The sequence below is a fragment of the Podarcis tiliguerta genome, assembly GCF_965153285.1.
Source record: "Podarcis tiliguerta genome assembly, chromosome: 14".
Taxonomy (NCBI): Eukaryota; Metazoa; Chordata; class Lepidosauria; order Squamata; family Lacertidae; genus Podarcis; species Podarcis tiliguerta.
In genome coordinates, this window is record NC_139547.1 from 5,383,530 (window position 1) to 5,398,860 (window position 15,331).

The window sequence follows — 15,331 nt, forward strand, 5'->3', positions numbered from 1 at the left end:
CCATGAGCAGCTCCTGAAGCCAGCCAGAGCCAACTGCGCTACCAGGCTGGCTCCGGGCTGCTGAGGCTGCCGCTGCCACATTTCCCGGGGACAGATTTGCAAATCTGCCGCCACTGCCAAAAGGGAACCGGGGGTACCTGGCAGTACAGATCCCCTGCCCCCTTCCCCCTTTGTTTTGACTGATCGGGGGAGGCTCAGGTTGCGGGTGGGCACCTGTTGCCCAGTTTTTAAAAAAACTCTGCACATTTATGTTTCACAGGGTGCGAAAGAAGGGCTTTGCACCTTTATACAATATGCATGTGTGCTTGGGCCCAGGGTCTTTTGCCTCATCATCCCCACTACTGACTCCCTGTTGCTACTCAGCTTAAAAAAAAAAAAAAGTGTCCCGCATTCATTGAAAAAAATCTGGTAACCATATTCTACTCACCTGCCCTCCAGCACCTTACTGCCACTGCCCCTCCCATGGCATCTGCTACCTGAAGCAGTTACTTTACTCATTTCATTGTAAACTGATTACTGTCTGAAATATCTCAAGGCAAATTACACTAGATAAACACATAAGGGTGTATCAGAGGTACACACAGCAGGGGCACAGGAGAGGGTCTTCTTGGTGGCTGCTCCCAGGCCTAGGAACTCCCTTCCTAGAGAACTTTGGTGGCTGTCTTTTCGCTGGCAGGCAAAGACCTTCTTGTTCCAACAGGCTTTTGGGAACTGACTGACTGTACAGAAAGGGCTTGCACTGTGATGTTTCTATTGTAACAATTGGTATGTTTTAATAGAGAGTAGGGACGCGGGTGGCACTGTGGGTTAAACCACAGAGCCTAGGGCTTGCTGATTAGAAGGTCGGTGGTTCGAATCCCCGTGACGGGGTGAGCTTGGTCCCTGCTCCTGCCAACCTAGCAGTTCAAAAGCACTTCAAAGTGCAAGTAGATAAATAGGTACCGCTCTGGTGGGAAGGTAAACGGCGTTTTTGTGCGCTGCTCTGGTTCGCCAGAAGCGGCTTAGTCATGCTGGCCACATAACCCAGAAGCTCCCTCGGCCAATAAAGCGAGATGAGCACCGCAACCCCAGAGTCAGCCATGACTGAACCTAACGGTCAGGGGTCCCTTTACCTTTACCTTAATAGAGAGTGAGTGTGGAGTCCCGTCCCCCCTTGGTGTCTAATTGTTTTTTAATGGCAGCTAATATCTGAAGGAGCAATGGACTCATGTCCCAGCCACACTGGTCACTGGCCATCTAATACTCCTCCCCATCCCTCACCTGAGAAGGGGCCAGATTGATACCGGAGCAAGCTCTTAGCCTGGAGGATGTTGAACTCCTTCCATCCACTCATTTGCAGCTACAGAGTCTGTTATGTACTGAAGTTCTCACCCTGGGCCAGCAGGGGGATACTGTAGATAGTTACGCAAATAAGGGATCGAAAGTGACGTTCAGTGATTGGATAGTTTTAGAAAATTGTTACAGTTACGTTGTACTGGAGCTCTATATAAGCAGGCTGGCTGAACCCTTCAGTTCAGTTCTGTCCTGGCCTGTGAATAAACAAGAGCTGTTTGAAGAATCGCTGTGTCTTCTGATATGTTCACCCACAACTTAACAGAGTCACAACATGCCTGAGTCTGCACAACTGATAAAGGGCCCTTCAACACTGGTAGCAGATGCAGACATCAACCTGACACTCAAGGTGGCTCTGAAGGTCACCATGAACTCAGTTGGTTGGGCCAGCCCTCATGCCTGGGACTCCTTGCCTTGGTTACTGTGTGTATTGGGCTTTGATACCAAGGGGGTAGATCCCTTTGTTTCAGAAAAATCTTCAGGGCCCTTTGGGGCCAGGTTTCTCACGATAAGGCAGCAGGAGTGGGTGGCAGCAGTTTGCAATTACTGGGTAATAAGCAGACTTATTTTTGGATTAGGGAATGTCTCTGGGTGAGGCCTTTACAGGAGGCAAAATCTTAGAGGGAGGGGTCGTGGCAAGTACCCAAAAGGCTATCCAAGGCAATAATGATTCCCCTTCTGTGTAACATTTTATGAGCTCCTGGGAATCACCCGGTGTCACAAAGGGAGATGCAGGCAAGGTACACAGGGAGGAGTGAGAGAGTCATAATCCTTTAAGACCGTAATTACCCTTTTATGCTGGGCCTGTTTCCTTTTACTGCTGCTTTTCTTCTTAGGGCTGCTAACTTAAATAAAGGAAAGGTGATTTATGGTCACTGTGCAGTGTGTTAAAGGGCGTGGGGATCTTCCTGTGGCCCTGCATGCTGGGAGTGCTATTTAAGCCATATTCTTTAAGAGCCAGAGGACCCAAGCATCTGACCATTCAGATTTTCTTTTTATCATCAGCGTCCAGGATAAGGACCTGAAAACCAGGCTCAAGCAATGCCAACTTTTGCCCTGAACCCAGAGCTCCTCCTTGGGCTCTGGGTTCCCATCCTGCTCAGCTCTCAGATGCCAGATTATTCCAGGCTTGGTTCTGAGGGACTCCAGGGCTAGGACCTCCTTTGCCTCCAAGTCCACCACCTGACTTTGACATCAAGTGCTGGCATCATCATTTCATGCTGCCTCAGATTTCATGCCGTCCTACTCTTTGGGGTCATCCCCCGTTGGAGACTCTGGTCTTCCTCCTTAACCCGCTGCTACTGTTTCTCCTCCAGGCCTGGAAAACTGAGCTTGGTGGTACCATCTAGGCTGCAGTACCAGCCAGTGTGCACATTTCATCAGCTGAGCTCCCCCTTCACCAGGCCCTATCCTGGCCCATCAGGCCCTGTAACAAAACCTGCTGCTAGTGCTAGCCAACTTGGTGCTCTCTGGATGTTGCTGGGCTCCAGCTCCCACCATCCCTGGTTGGTGAGCATGCTGGCTGAGGCTGGTGAGAGCTGGAGCTGAACAACATCCACAGGGCACCTTGTTGGCTACCCTGCCCTACATGTGCCAAGCCAGCTTTGGAGGCTCAGCTTGCTATTCTGCCCACACATGAGACCAGACTGCTGGGCTCCACCAGGCAGACGGCCTTCTTGGTGGTGCTGGGACTTAGAACTTCCTCTCTTGGTGACAGTCTGGCCGGTTCCTTCCTTCCCAGTTCGAAACAGCTGGTAAAGCTTTTGCTAATTCTGGCCAGCTTTTAAGGCAGTGGTTCTCAGACCTTTTTCTCTAAGCCACACTTTCAGAATAAAAATTCTTTGCGCCACACAACATTTTTATTGATAAGAAATACAATGGAAAACAAAGAGACAACTCCTAGCCGTGCTTGATTTATAACATAGAACACAACTACTTTATAAAATGATCATGGGACATCCAGACAGTATAAAACAAAGAACATGTGCCATTTTAAAAAATGAATCATTCCCAAAATGTAATTATAAACATATGTACCATAAGTATGTATGCGAACTTAATAAGAGGTGTGAGCTTGCCAGGTAATCTCGTTTAGATTATGTCTAATTTGAGACAAACATTCTCTCATTGCCTCATCAGCACAAAGAAGCCTTTCTCTTTTCTGATCTCCCATATTTGCCAGAGTTGGAAATCCCCGCTCACAACAATATGTCGTGAAGAACTATAGCACAGCCAATGCTGTTGAAAAGAAGCGTGGAGACCGTTTCTGGTTGTATATCCAAAAAGAGTCCAGTGCCGTGCAGTAAACCACACTGAAAGGTTTAAATGCTTCTTTGATGGTCTTTGAATCTTCCTGTCACACTTGCCACCCTCTCCTGCCACACCAGTTTGGGGTGCCACAGCCTTTCAGAACCACTGTTTTAAGGTATGTTTGGACTACATCTCCCACCAGCCCCAGCCAGCACCAATTAAGGCAACCGATAACGCTTGAGCAATTTGGCTTTCTGTACAGTCTAAGCACCTTGACCCTGCGCAAGGACAGTTTCTGCCTGCACCCCTGGACTCAATGGCCAGGCCAGTCTGGACCTTGCCCTCTGCTTGATGTTGACTGTGTGTTGCAGTCTTCTGGGACACTGGGATGGGCTGTCTGACAGCCCTGTCAAACGCCTTGTCCGGTGTCTAAACCTTGCCAAGGCCAGATAGAGCCCACCTCTCCCGCTGACCGCTATTGTTTGCACCTCCAGACAAGGATTTGGGTCCAGGTGTTTGCTGACCTCAACCCTTCCCTCCTTTCCAGGGGGGATTTGTGTGTGTGTGTGTGTGTGTGTGTGTGTGTGTGTGTGTAAAAGAAGGATTACTCCCGGATTAATTCCAGAGCCCTTTTCATCGCCAGCAGAAAAATCTCCATCCCCTTAACCCAGGCTCCATATTCATTAAGCCATAATGACTCTATTAATTGAATATGTAAGTTTGCTTAATTAGACACAAGACTTATTTCTTCAGTTTAAAGGGTAAAAATAAAAAATTTAAGCAGGCGGACGAGATCGAGCATTTAGCGATGATGGATGGGAACTGGGAAAGTGCAATATCCCAAGATGGAGGTGGTTAATGGCACCCGCTCATTAGGCGATGTACATTAGCAGAAAGGTCAGTCCATTTTAGGGCTTGATGCGTTTCTCAGATAGTAAATTTTAAGCAGGGGTGGGTGGGAAGGGGAAGGTACACTGAGGAACAGCTGGAAATGGGGGGTGGGTGCCATTGGATCCCAGGGGGAGCACAGTGGTTTTCAGAAGCAGCGCTGGGACCAGATTACTTCACATGGGTGGAAAGCTTGGCATTTCACTATTGGGGAAGATCTGTATGGGTGTGTGGCTCTTTTGGGCTCCGTATCCCCACATTGGGCCTCTGGAACTCCCTGCCTCATGAGCGCTGTCTCAATCCTGCCCTCAAAACCTGTTCTGAGGGAGCCTAGTTAGAAAAAGAGAAGCTGGCCTTTGGCAACAGTGTGTCGGAGGGGGTCATAGCTCAGAGACAGAGCTGTCTCACCGGAGTGGTGCATGCTCTAGTTATCTCCCGCATGGACTACTGCAACGCGCTCTACGTGGGGCTACCTTTGAAGGTGACCTGGAAACTGCAATTAATCCGGAATGCAGCAGCTAGACTGGTGACTGGGACTGGCCGCCAGGACCACATAACACCGGTTCTGAGAGATCTGCATTGGCTCCCAGTACGTTTCCGAGAACATTCAAAGTGTTGGTGCTGACCTTTAAAGCCCTAAATGGCCAAGGTCCTGTATACCTGAAGGAGCGTCTCCACCCCCATCATTCTACCCAGACACTGAGGTCCAGCACTGAGGGCCTTCTGGCAGTTCCCTCACTGCGAGAAGTGAGGTTACAGGGAACCAGACAGAGGGCCTTTTTATGTAGCGTGAAGGAAATAAGCAGCTATCCTATCTTTAAAAGACATCTGAAGGCAGCCCTGTTCAGGGAAGTTTTTAATACTTAACGCTGTACTGTTTTTAACACTTGATTGGGAGCCGCCCAGAGTGGCTGAAGAAACTCAGCCAGATGGGTGGGGTATAAATAATAAATTATTATTATTATTATTATTATTATTATTATTATTATTAAGCATCTGTCTTGAATACAGACGGTCCCAGGTTCAGTTCCTGGCACCTTCAGGTAGGGCTTGGAGAGAACCCAGCCTGCAGCCCTGTGGAGTGGCTGCCAGTAAGTGTAAGCAGTACTGAGCTAGATGGACCAGTGGTCTGACCCACTAGGCCAGCTTCTTATGGTTCTTCCTCGGCTATGAGCTGAATTCTCCCCACTGGGGGGCTCTACTCTGGCTTCCTGTTTCACTTTATTGCATTGTATTTTAATCGCCTTGGGCAAAGTATTTTACCATCACAGCACCGGATATGTTGTGCCGTCAGGATCCCCATCTCAGGCCAAGCTAAGACCTTGTGCTTGAGGGAGGGCCCTTGAGCCTCCATTTCTCAGCTTCCCTTTGGAGCAGCTGATTGGAAGAACTGCACTGGAGAGCCAGTGTGGTGTGGTGGTTAAGAGCGGTGGACTCGTAATCTGGGGAACCGGGTTTGCGTCTCCGCTCCTCCACATGCAGCTGCTGGGTGACCTTGGGCCAGTCACACTTCTCTGAAGTCTCTCAGCCCCACTCACCTCACAGAGTGTTTGTTGTGGGGGAGGAAGGGAAAGGAGAATGTTAGCCGCTTTGAGACTCCTTAAAGGGAGTGAAAGGTGGGATATCAAATCCAAACGCCGCTTCTTCTTCTTCTTCTTCTTCTTCTTCTTCTTCTTCTTCTTCTTCTTCTTCTTCTTCTTCTTCTTCTGCCTGCTTGACCCCCGCACAGGGGGCACGGTGGGGGGAGTTGATCCAGTTTGAATTTAAAGGCCAACTGAAATATACACAGTCGAAAGTGGATTTAATGCTCTTTATTCAGCTTATAGTGTTGAGGAGGAATGGAAGTTCCCCCAGAATGTCTGCTTTATATACATTATTTACACAATGGGCCGCATGTGATTGGCTAATTCCGGGATTCACCTGTAGGCCAATCAGGTTGCGGATTCACTTCCACCTGGAGCTGGATTGGGTGGCTTCTGTGGACCAATCAGACTGCTGCATTCTGGACCCTGTTCTAGGACCAATCAGGCTGCTGCATTCTGAATCCTATTGTTCTAGGACCAATCAGACTGCTGCCTTTTGGATCCTATTCAACTCAGTACATAACACCAACCTGCCTCATTTGCACTTCCTAAAGCAATATTGGAACTGGAACACAGTCATCCTTTGAAATTCAAAATTCTCCAGCCAGGTAATGTTCACAAAAGGGCATTTACTCGGCGAAAAGGAGTACAAAATTGCAAATCTTGGTGAAAACAGCATATGGAAATGCATTCCGTTAGGGGAAATTGCTCTGCAAAAATGAAATATCCACTAAGTTTTGATAAGTTTTCACGAGGACTTTAAAGAGAAATCGCAAACTGATGGGGAAATGTGGTTAATTGAATTTAAGATGGGGAAAATGAGAAGCTGAGAACACCTGAAATTGACACATTTGCCTTTGGTCTGATCCTGTTGCAGGCCTCCTCTTGTCTTTTTCACAATTCCTCCAAGTGTCACTTTTCCTCTTCCAACTAGTTAAGATGTTTGCAGGAAGCTTTCTTGTGCAGGACCATTGAAATGAATGGGGACCCAAGTGTGAGCTCCCCTGCTCTCCTCTTGCATGGCCCCTGCTCATCTCAGTGTGGCTTGTGCAACAGAATTTCCCACTGGGTGGTACCTCCTGGCTCACCTCTGTTTCTCTCCCACTTTATCCCACTTATGGACACCCAAAATGTGGTGCTTGGGGTCAGGTAGCCCACACCTCACCTTGTTCCAGGTTCAGGCCACTTGGCCCCAACCTCCTCCTCTTGGCAGCCAAAGACTTGTCTCCAAAACATCTGCAGAGGTGTAAGGCTGCAACTGGGTGGAGTGGGGAGAAGCTGGCCCTTGGCTAGTTTGGCCAGTTTACTGCATCATGTATAGGCTGGTATTTTGTGGCGGTTTTGCCATTTTGATGGCTGTTTTCTCAAACTGTTATAGTATTTTCCATTTCTGCAATCTGCTGCTCGCTTTGCCCTAACTCTTCTGAGGAACACAAGGAGGCCTGCTCTAGAGAAGCCCCCTAGACTCTGTGTTATGTACTGAGTTGAATAGGATCCAAAATGCAGCAGTCTGATTGGTCCTAGAACAATGCAGCAGTATGATTGGTCTGCAGGAGCCACCCAATCCAGCTCCAGATGGAAGTGAATCCACAACCTGATTGGCCTACAGGAGAATTCCGGAATTAGCCAATCACGTGCAGCCCATTGTGTAAATAATGTATATAAAGCAGATACTTTGGGGAAACTTGCATTCCTCCTCACCACTATGAGCGGAATAAAGAGCATGAAATCCACTCTCGACTCCAAGTATATTTCACTCTGGAATGCAGAAGACGGCTTTACGCTGAAAGACCATCCAGCTGAGGATTGTCTCCAGTGTCTGGCTGTGGTTCTATGGGGTCTCAGACAAGCAGAGGTTGGGTGGCCATTTGTCATGGATGCTTCAGCTGGGATTCTTGCTTTGCAGGAGGTTGGACTAAATGGCCCTTGGGTTTCCCTCCAACTTGGCAATTCTATGCTCTTTCCCAACCCTACCTGGAGATTCCATGGGCTGAGCTCCTTGAGACACTGGAATGCAAAGCATGTCCTCTGCCAGGGAGCTTGGTCCATCTTGCCCAATATTTTTCAGTCCAACTGGCAGCCACTTAAAGGTAAAGGTAAAGGTACCCCTGCCCGTACGGGCCAGTCTTGACAGACTCTAGGGTTGTGCGCTCATCTCACTCTATAGGCCGGGAGCCAGCGCTGTCCGCAGACACTTCCGGGTCACGTGGCCAGCGTGACAAGCTGCATCTGGCGAGCCAGCGCAGCACACGGAACGCCGTTTACCTTCCCGCTGGTAAGCGGTCCCTATTTATCTACTTGCACCCGAGGGTGCTTTCGAACTGCTAGGTTGGCAGGCGCTGGGACCGAACAACGGGAGCGCACCCCGCCGCGGGGATTCGAACCGCCAACCATGCGATCGGCAAGTCCTAGGCGCTGAGGTTTTACCCACAGTGCCACCCACGTCCCACTTGCCTGCCTTTAAATGGGAGAAGTCAGAGCTTAGAGCAGTGGTCTTCTGCATGCAAGGCCTGTCTCCCACCATGACTGAGTGATGGTCTCTTCCCAGGCACCTTGCATGTCTGAGTACCCAGGACAAGGGATGAGCCAAAGGACTGGACTCAGGGGTCAACAAGGCAGCTTCATATTTTCATGGGATGCCAGGTGGGGGGAGGCTGTTTGGGGTGGCAGCCTTGTGTCATCATGTGCAAAGGGTTGTCCCATCCTCAATTCAGGAACGGCTATCAGGCCCCGTCCTTCGCTGTAAAAGGTCTAGAAGAGGAGAAGCAATATTTTGACAGATGAACCATTTGGTGGGAACACTTCTCCCTGCACAAAGCAGCAGGATCATTTTGCAGCCAGCCCCAAAGGCAATAAATTTGCAGGGGCTTTCAAATGGTGACCTCCTCTCAAATCATCATCAGGCTTGGAGGCATTTAAAGAATTGATTCAATTAACCCAGGTGGTGAGTCTTGGATGGGGGAGATGCTATAAGGCATGATTTATTCTTGCACTAAAATTAAAACACAAGTATCTGTTGAAGAACATTTGCTGCCAATGTGATGACTAATGAAAGTGCCAAGTAATTAATGAGAGAAAGCTAAGGCTAAAGCACTTGAGATATAATAGCGCATAAAACCATCAGTACATCGTAAGGGCTGCCTTTCTGGACCGGACTGAAGCTCCATTAGTTTAACATTTTGTTTGCAGCAGGAGTTCCCAAGGTGACAATTCCCTGGCTTGGGTTTGGTCCCCACTGCTTGCTTCAAAAAGGTAAACTGCATCTAAACCTGGAGGTTCTGTATTGTTATTACATGTAACAGCCACTGACAGACCTTCTCTCTCTCTCTGTTCTCTTTTTGTCTAATTCCCCTTTGGAAGCTATCTAGAATATGGTATATGACGGATAAGGCAATGATATGTACCATTTTACAATAGGCAGAGATTAAAATGTGTAAACAAACCAGAGAGGGGAGCTGAGGGAGGTCCTTGGTGGGTGGGAGAGGGAGGGATGGGAGGGAACAAAAAAGGGGGGATGTAATTGGTTATAAAAGGTAAAGGTAAAGGTACCCCTGCCCGTACGGGCCAGTCTTGACAGACTCTAGGGTTGTGCGCTCATCTCACTCTAGAGGCCGGGAGCCAGTGCTGTCCGCAGACACTTCCGGGTCACGTGGCTAGCGTGATGAAGCTGCTCTGGCAAGCTAGAGCCACACACGGAAACAGCGTTTACCTTCCTGCTAGTAAGCGGTCCCTATTTATCTACTTGCACCTGGGGGTGCTTTCGAACTGCTAGTTTGGCAGGTGCTGGGACCGAGCAACGGGAGCGCACCCCGCCGCGGGGATTCGAACCGCCGACCATGCGATCGGCAAGTCCTAGGCGCTGAGGTTTAACCCACAGCGCCACCCGCATCCCTATGTAATTGGTTATATTAATTGATAATTTGTTTTGTTAAAATGGTTTAATTAATAAATATTTGTTTTTAAAGGAAGCTATCTAAACCTACATTCATCTCTCCATCTTGTGGCCATGAGTTCCTAAGTTAAATATGCATTGTGTGAATAAAACCTTTCTTTTCTACTGAAGTATATCAACAGGGCTCCCCCTACTGGTTGTTGACCCTTATGAGACTACCTGCATGATGGGCAGGAGTCAGTTATAGTCGGTTCAGTTCCAATGCCTAAGCCAATACCGCTCACATCTGCAACCAATAAAGTTGTGGCCTTATTTATCTCATGAACCCAAAATACTGGTGTCTGTGTGTTTCATTATCTAAGAAATGGGGTGGTGCTTGGGGCCTTAGCCCTTCCCAGTCCATTTAGGGCTTTAGAAGGCACCCTCAAACAAGCTGGAAGGAGCCAAAGCTGATCTTTCCATCCTGCCAAGACGTGATCACCATTGCAGGCTCCCATTCACAGCCTTCCTGCTGTCTTTTGAACCAACTCAAGTTTCTTAAAACCTTTCAGTGGCACTCCCATATGTGGGGCACTGTAGGACTCAAGTCTGGGTTGCATGTGCCCCCCCCCCCCCGAGGGATAGCTGTCTCCCTTTGGCACACATTTTAACCCCCTAGATTCTAGAGAGATTGGCCCTAGGCCGGCGTCAACATGTTTGTTCAAGCACCGAAAGGAGTGTGGGTGGGTGTGGAGCAGTGTGTAATCTTGTGATAATCTGGAGGCTGACATTAGCTACTGGGCTAAGTTCAAGGCGTTGGTTTTGGTGTATAAAGGCCCATACATCTTGGGTCCAGGATACCTGAAAGTTTGTCTCACCCCTTAAATATGCAGTTGATCACTGTGTCCTGCAGAGAACATCTTCTCAGGAGGTCCATTCTGCACAATCTAGGAATTGGCCCTTTAGTGCTGTGGCACCTGCCTTCTGGAATTACCACCCCCTGAATATTAGACAACCCTGGTCTCTTTTCAGTACCTACTGAATACCTTCCTCTTCCAGCAAGCCTTTCAAGCTGAGATCTTTCCCAGTCTGCATCTGTGCTAGAATTATTTCTAAGTTGTTTTAATGGCATTTGTGTTTTTTTTATCAATTGGTTGCCACCCTGGGCTCCTTTGGGAGGAAGGGTGGGATATAGATTTACTAATAATAATCTAGGGTGCACCTATTACCCCCCTCCCGTACTTCTTGGACTGGTGATTAAGAAAGTTTAATGCCTCTTGCTGACACGTCTGGTACCTTCTCTTTGGGTTTCCTTGGAGAAGGCCCTGCAAAGATTCAGAAGTTCGAACAGTGATTTGATTTGTCAAGATTTGTGCTGCAAAGCGATTCTCACACCTCCTCTGCAAAAGGTGAAACTGGCCGGATTTGAGGTCACCTCCTCTTCCCGCGGCTGAGGCCAATCTCTGCAGGGTTCAGAGCAGCCTCGTCCTCCGCTGCCTATGAGCGTGTGTGCTGTCTCGAGTGAAGGAAGGCATCAACAGCCTCCCTCCTAACAGCATGGAGGCTCATGAAGTTTAATTGAGCAGATTTAATGTGCTCCTGCTGCTGACAGCTGGCCCTTCTTACAACGCCGGAGCTGCAGCTCCCTTTGGAACAAGAAAACATGAATTCTTGGAAGGAATGTTTCCGTTCGCAAAAGGTTGCTTACAAATGCCCCAAAACGTGTTCAAACATAGACTCTTTGGCCTAATCACAATTACTTTCTGCACCGATTTCTTCCTTCTCTTTGGGGCTACATGCTGAAGCAGGCAGATTTAAGAGCAGTGATGAACTCAGTAGGAGTTACTAAGGGAAACAGGACACGAATATGGGAAACTGTCAGAACATTGAGCCATCTAGTTCAGTATTGCCTACACGGACTGGCAGCAGTTGTTGAGGTTTCAGGCGGGGTCTCTCTCCCAGCTGGGATTGAACCTGGGACCTTCTGCTGTCAAAGCAGATGCTCTGCCACTGAGCTACAGCCCTTACTTCTGAGTAAGCATGCACAGGGCATGGATCACTTCTTGCAAAATCTCTGCGGAGGGACCTAAAAGAATGAAAAGTGATTTTTTAGTCTAGCTCTGAGATCTTGCAACCTTTGTGCTTTGGCTACAATGCAATAAGCTACTGCTTAAGTTTGCAAGCCAACCACAGAAGTATTAATTTGAAGCATGGTGCGGTGGGCAGCCTGGGAACTGTCGTTTGCTTAGAGGGCTGGGAATTGCAGCTCGGTTTTTGTTTTGCTTTTAAACTTCCCCCAAAAAATCCAGGGACTACCCTGAAGTCTAACCGAGCTTGATTACTTTCCTTTCAAAATGTTAAAAAAGAAAGGATACTATTACTATTACTATTCCCAGTGGAATAATAATAATAATTATAAATTTTATTTATATCCCGCCCTTCCCAGCCGAAGCCGGCCTCAGAGCAGCTAACAACAGTAAAAATAACACAGTTTACATAAAATCACAATCAATTAATTGAAATACATTCTAAAATCAATTCATTCTAAAATCAATGCAGAATCAAATTAATGGCAACCATTGAGCTAGAGTGCTATGAGGATTACAGAAGGAGGGGGTCAGACTGTGCCTTGGCCAAAGGCCTGGTGGAACAGCTCTGTCTTGCAGGCCCTGCGGAAAGATGTCAAGTCCCGCAGGGCCCTAGTCTTTTGTGACAGAGCGTTCCACCAGACTGGGGCCACGGCCGAAAAAGCCCTGGCTCTGGTTGAGGCCAGCCTAACCTCCCTGTGGCCTGGGATCTCCAAGATGCTTTTATTTGAAGACTGTAAGGTCCTCTGTTATGGGACACGGGTAGCGCTGTGGGTTAAACCACAGAGCCTAGGACTTGCTGATCAGAAGGTTGGTGGTTTGAACCCCTGCGACGGGGTGAGCTCCCATTGCTTGGTCCCTGCTCCTGCCCACCTAGCAGTTTGAAAGTAAGTCAAAGTGCAAGTAGATAAATAGCGGGAAGGTTAAACGGCGTTTCCGTGTGCTGCTCTGGTTAGCCGGAAGCGGCTTAGTCCTGCTGGCCACATGACCCAGAAGCTGTACACCGGCCCCCTTGGCCAATAAAGCGAGATGAGTGCCGCAACCCCAGAGTCGGCCACGACTGGACCTAATGGTCAGGGGTCCCTTTACCTTTACCTTTTAGGTCCTCTGTGGGACATACCAGGAGAGGCGGTCCTAGGCCTTATAGGGCTTTCAAGGTTAAAACCAGCACCTTAAACTTGATCCTGTACTCCACCGGGAGAGCCAGTGCGGAAGGAGCGGGGCTGGCTGTGGCAGTTCCCCGCTTGGCCCAGCAGATGGAAGCAAACTCACGGGAGATGCTGCCTCTGCTGGGGAATTTGATCTTGTTCTGGGCATCACCCCTGCGCGGCGCCCTCCGGGCCCATCTTGACGGGCGCGGGTGACGGGGAGGCAGTGGGCTGCCCTCCTGTCGCCATCCAAGCTGCACAAAAAGCAGCCGCGGGAGTGCCCTGCTGCGCCCAGCCAAGGCGGCCTTCTGCACGAGCCCCGGAGCTATGAAATCAGACGCTGCAGGCGAGACCAAGGCTCCGGACAGGTGCGGAGCAGGGAGTTAAGTCCAGGCGGAGTTGGGGCTGTCAAAGTAGCGCGAGCAAAGAGGGGCCGGGCGGGAGTCCCTGTGGCCCCTGCGCCCCCACCCGGCAGAAGTGGCTTCAGGGGCTCCTGCCTGGCCAGCAAGCTGCCCGCAGAGCGGAGCCTTCCCTTCCCTGCGCTTCTGGGGTCGCCCTGAGCTCAGCCAGCAGGCCCAGTGGTCGGAGGTGCTAGGCGTGGTGGAGGCAGCCCGCTCCGGGTCTCCTTCCCCGGACATCAAGTTGGGAGGCTGGTCCCACGCACATTGGCTGTCACTGGTTTCAAGAAAGCTTAGCGGTGACTCTTGCGCGGATCATGAAACTTTATCTGCATCTAGAATGGATTTATGGACACACTGAGAAAGAGAGAGACACAGACAGAGATCTAAAGCATCGGCCGGAGCCCCCCCTCCTCGGGTCCCCGCGCTGCCTTCGAGGATCGCAACGGGGCTTGCTTCCTTGGGGACCCGCAGAGGTCACGCGCACGGCCAGGGGTCTCGGGGTGACGAGCGCCGGGGTCCAGCAGCGCCTGAAACGCACAGAGCTGTCCAAGGCGGGATGGAGAGGGCCGCCCTTCCAAGTCCGGTGGATTTCAAGTCCTAATTCTCTCCCCTCGACCAACAAACTCTTCCCTTGGGCCGGAGGATCCGGCGGGGGTGGGGGGTGCTGCTTCCCTCCGGATCGTGGCCCAAATGCCGAGCGCTGTGCTTGCCCCAGCCCCGCCTGGCCGCCCGAGCAGAGGCGGCAAAAGGGCTTCTCCCTGGGAACGTCTCTCCGGCATTTCATACCGAGCGAGTTTTCCTTGCAAGCCTATTCCTTGCCAGGCCTACTCAGAGGAAGGACTCCAGATGTTTCGGGACTACAATTCCCATCATCCCTGACCACTGGGCCTGTTAGCTAGGGGTCGTGGGAATTGTAGTCCCAAAACATCTGGCGGGCCAAGTTTGGCCATGCCTGATCAATGGGCCTTGCCCCGAGGAAGCGAGATCCTCCCTCGGTGCCCGACCAGGGCCTTGCACGGATCCATTGGGTGAGGGGAGCTGAACTGACGACCCCTGTCTTTTGTGGCTAACTGAGCTCCTGACTTCTCTTCTTAGTGGAGAGTTTCTCACAGTCACGCCATCCATTTAAAGCCCTCTCGCGCCTCTTTAAGAGTCTTGGCTCCCCTCTCAAAGAACTCTGGGAACTGTAGTTCGTCGAAGATTTAATGACGCGCCCTTCATAAACCACAGTTCCCAGGGTTCTCTGGGGGCAGGGAGGCAAGACTCTTAAAGTGGCCTGCAAGCCTGGGCGTAGGTTGCGAGGTCAGGCTTTATGCTGGGGGTGGTCACGTCCTCAGTTAAGGTTTTTTAAATTGATTTACTTGATTTAGGGGCCAGCACGCCCATGCCTACCAGTTTTCCATGGATGGTGCAGGTGCGATAGAGTGGGCATCTGGGGCCCCTGAGCCTTTTGGTCCCTTTGTGAAAATCACCCAGCAATGGAAGGGTGCTGGTGGTCCTCGGGTGGCTCACTTGGGCCAAGGCTTAGAGTCGCGGGTCTGCGGATGGGGCTTAACGACAGGGGTGGCATTAGATGACCCCTGCGACCCCTTCCAATTCTATCAGTCTATGATCTGCGCCGGGTATCGGCCAATGAGCTCTACAAGCGAGACTCCTGCAGAAGAACTTCAAACCCCCTTCCTTCCAAGTATGTGTCAGGATGAGTCCCTCCGACTCCTCGCTGGCGATCAAAAGCCAGATTGAATGCGAAGGTTGGGTTTTTCCCCCCGTT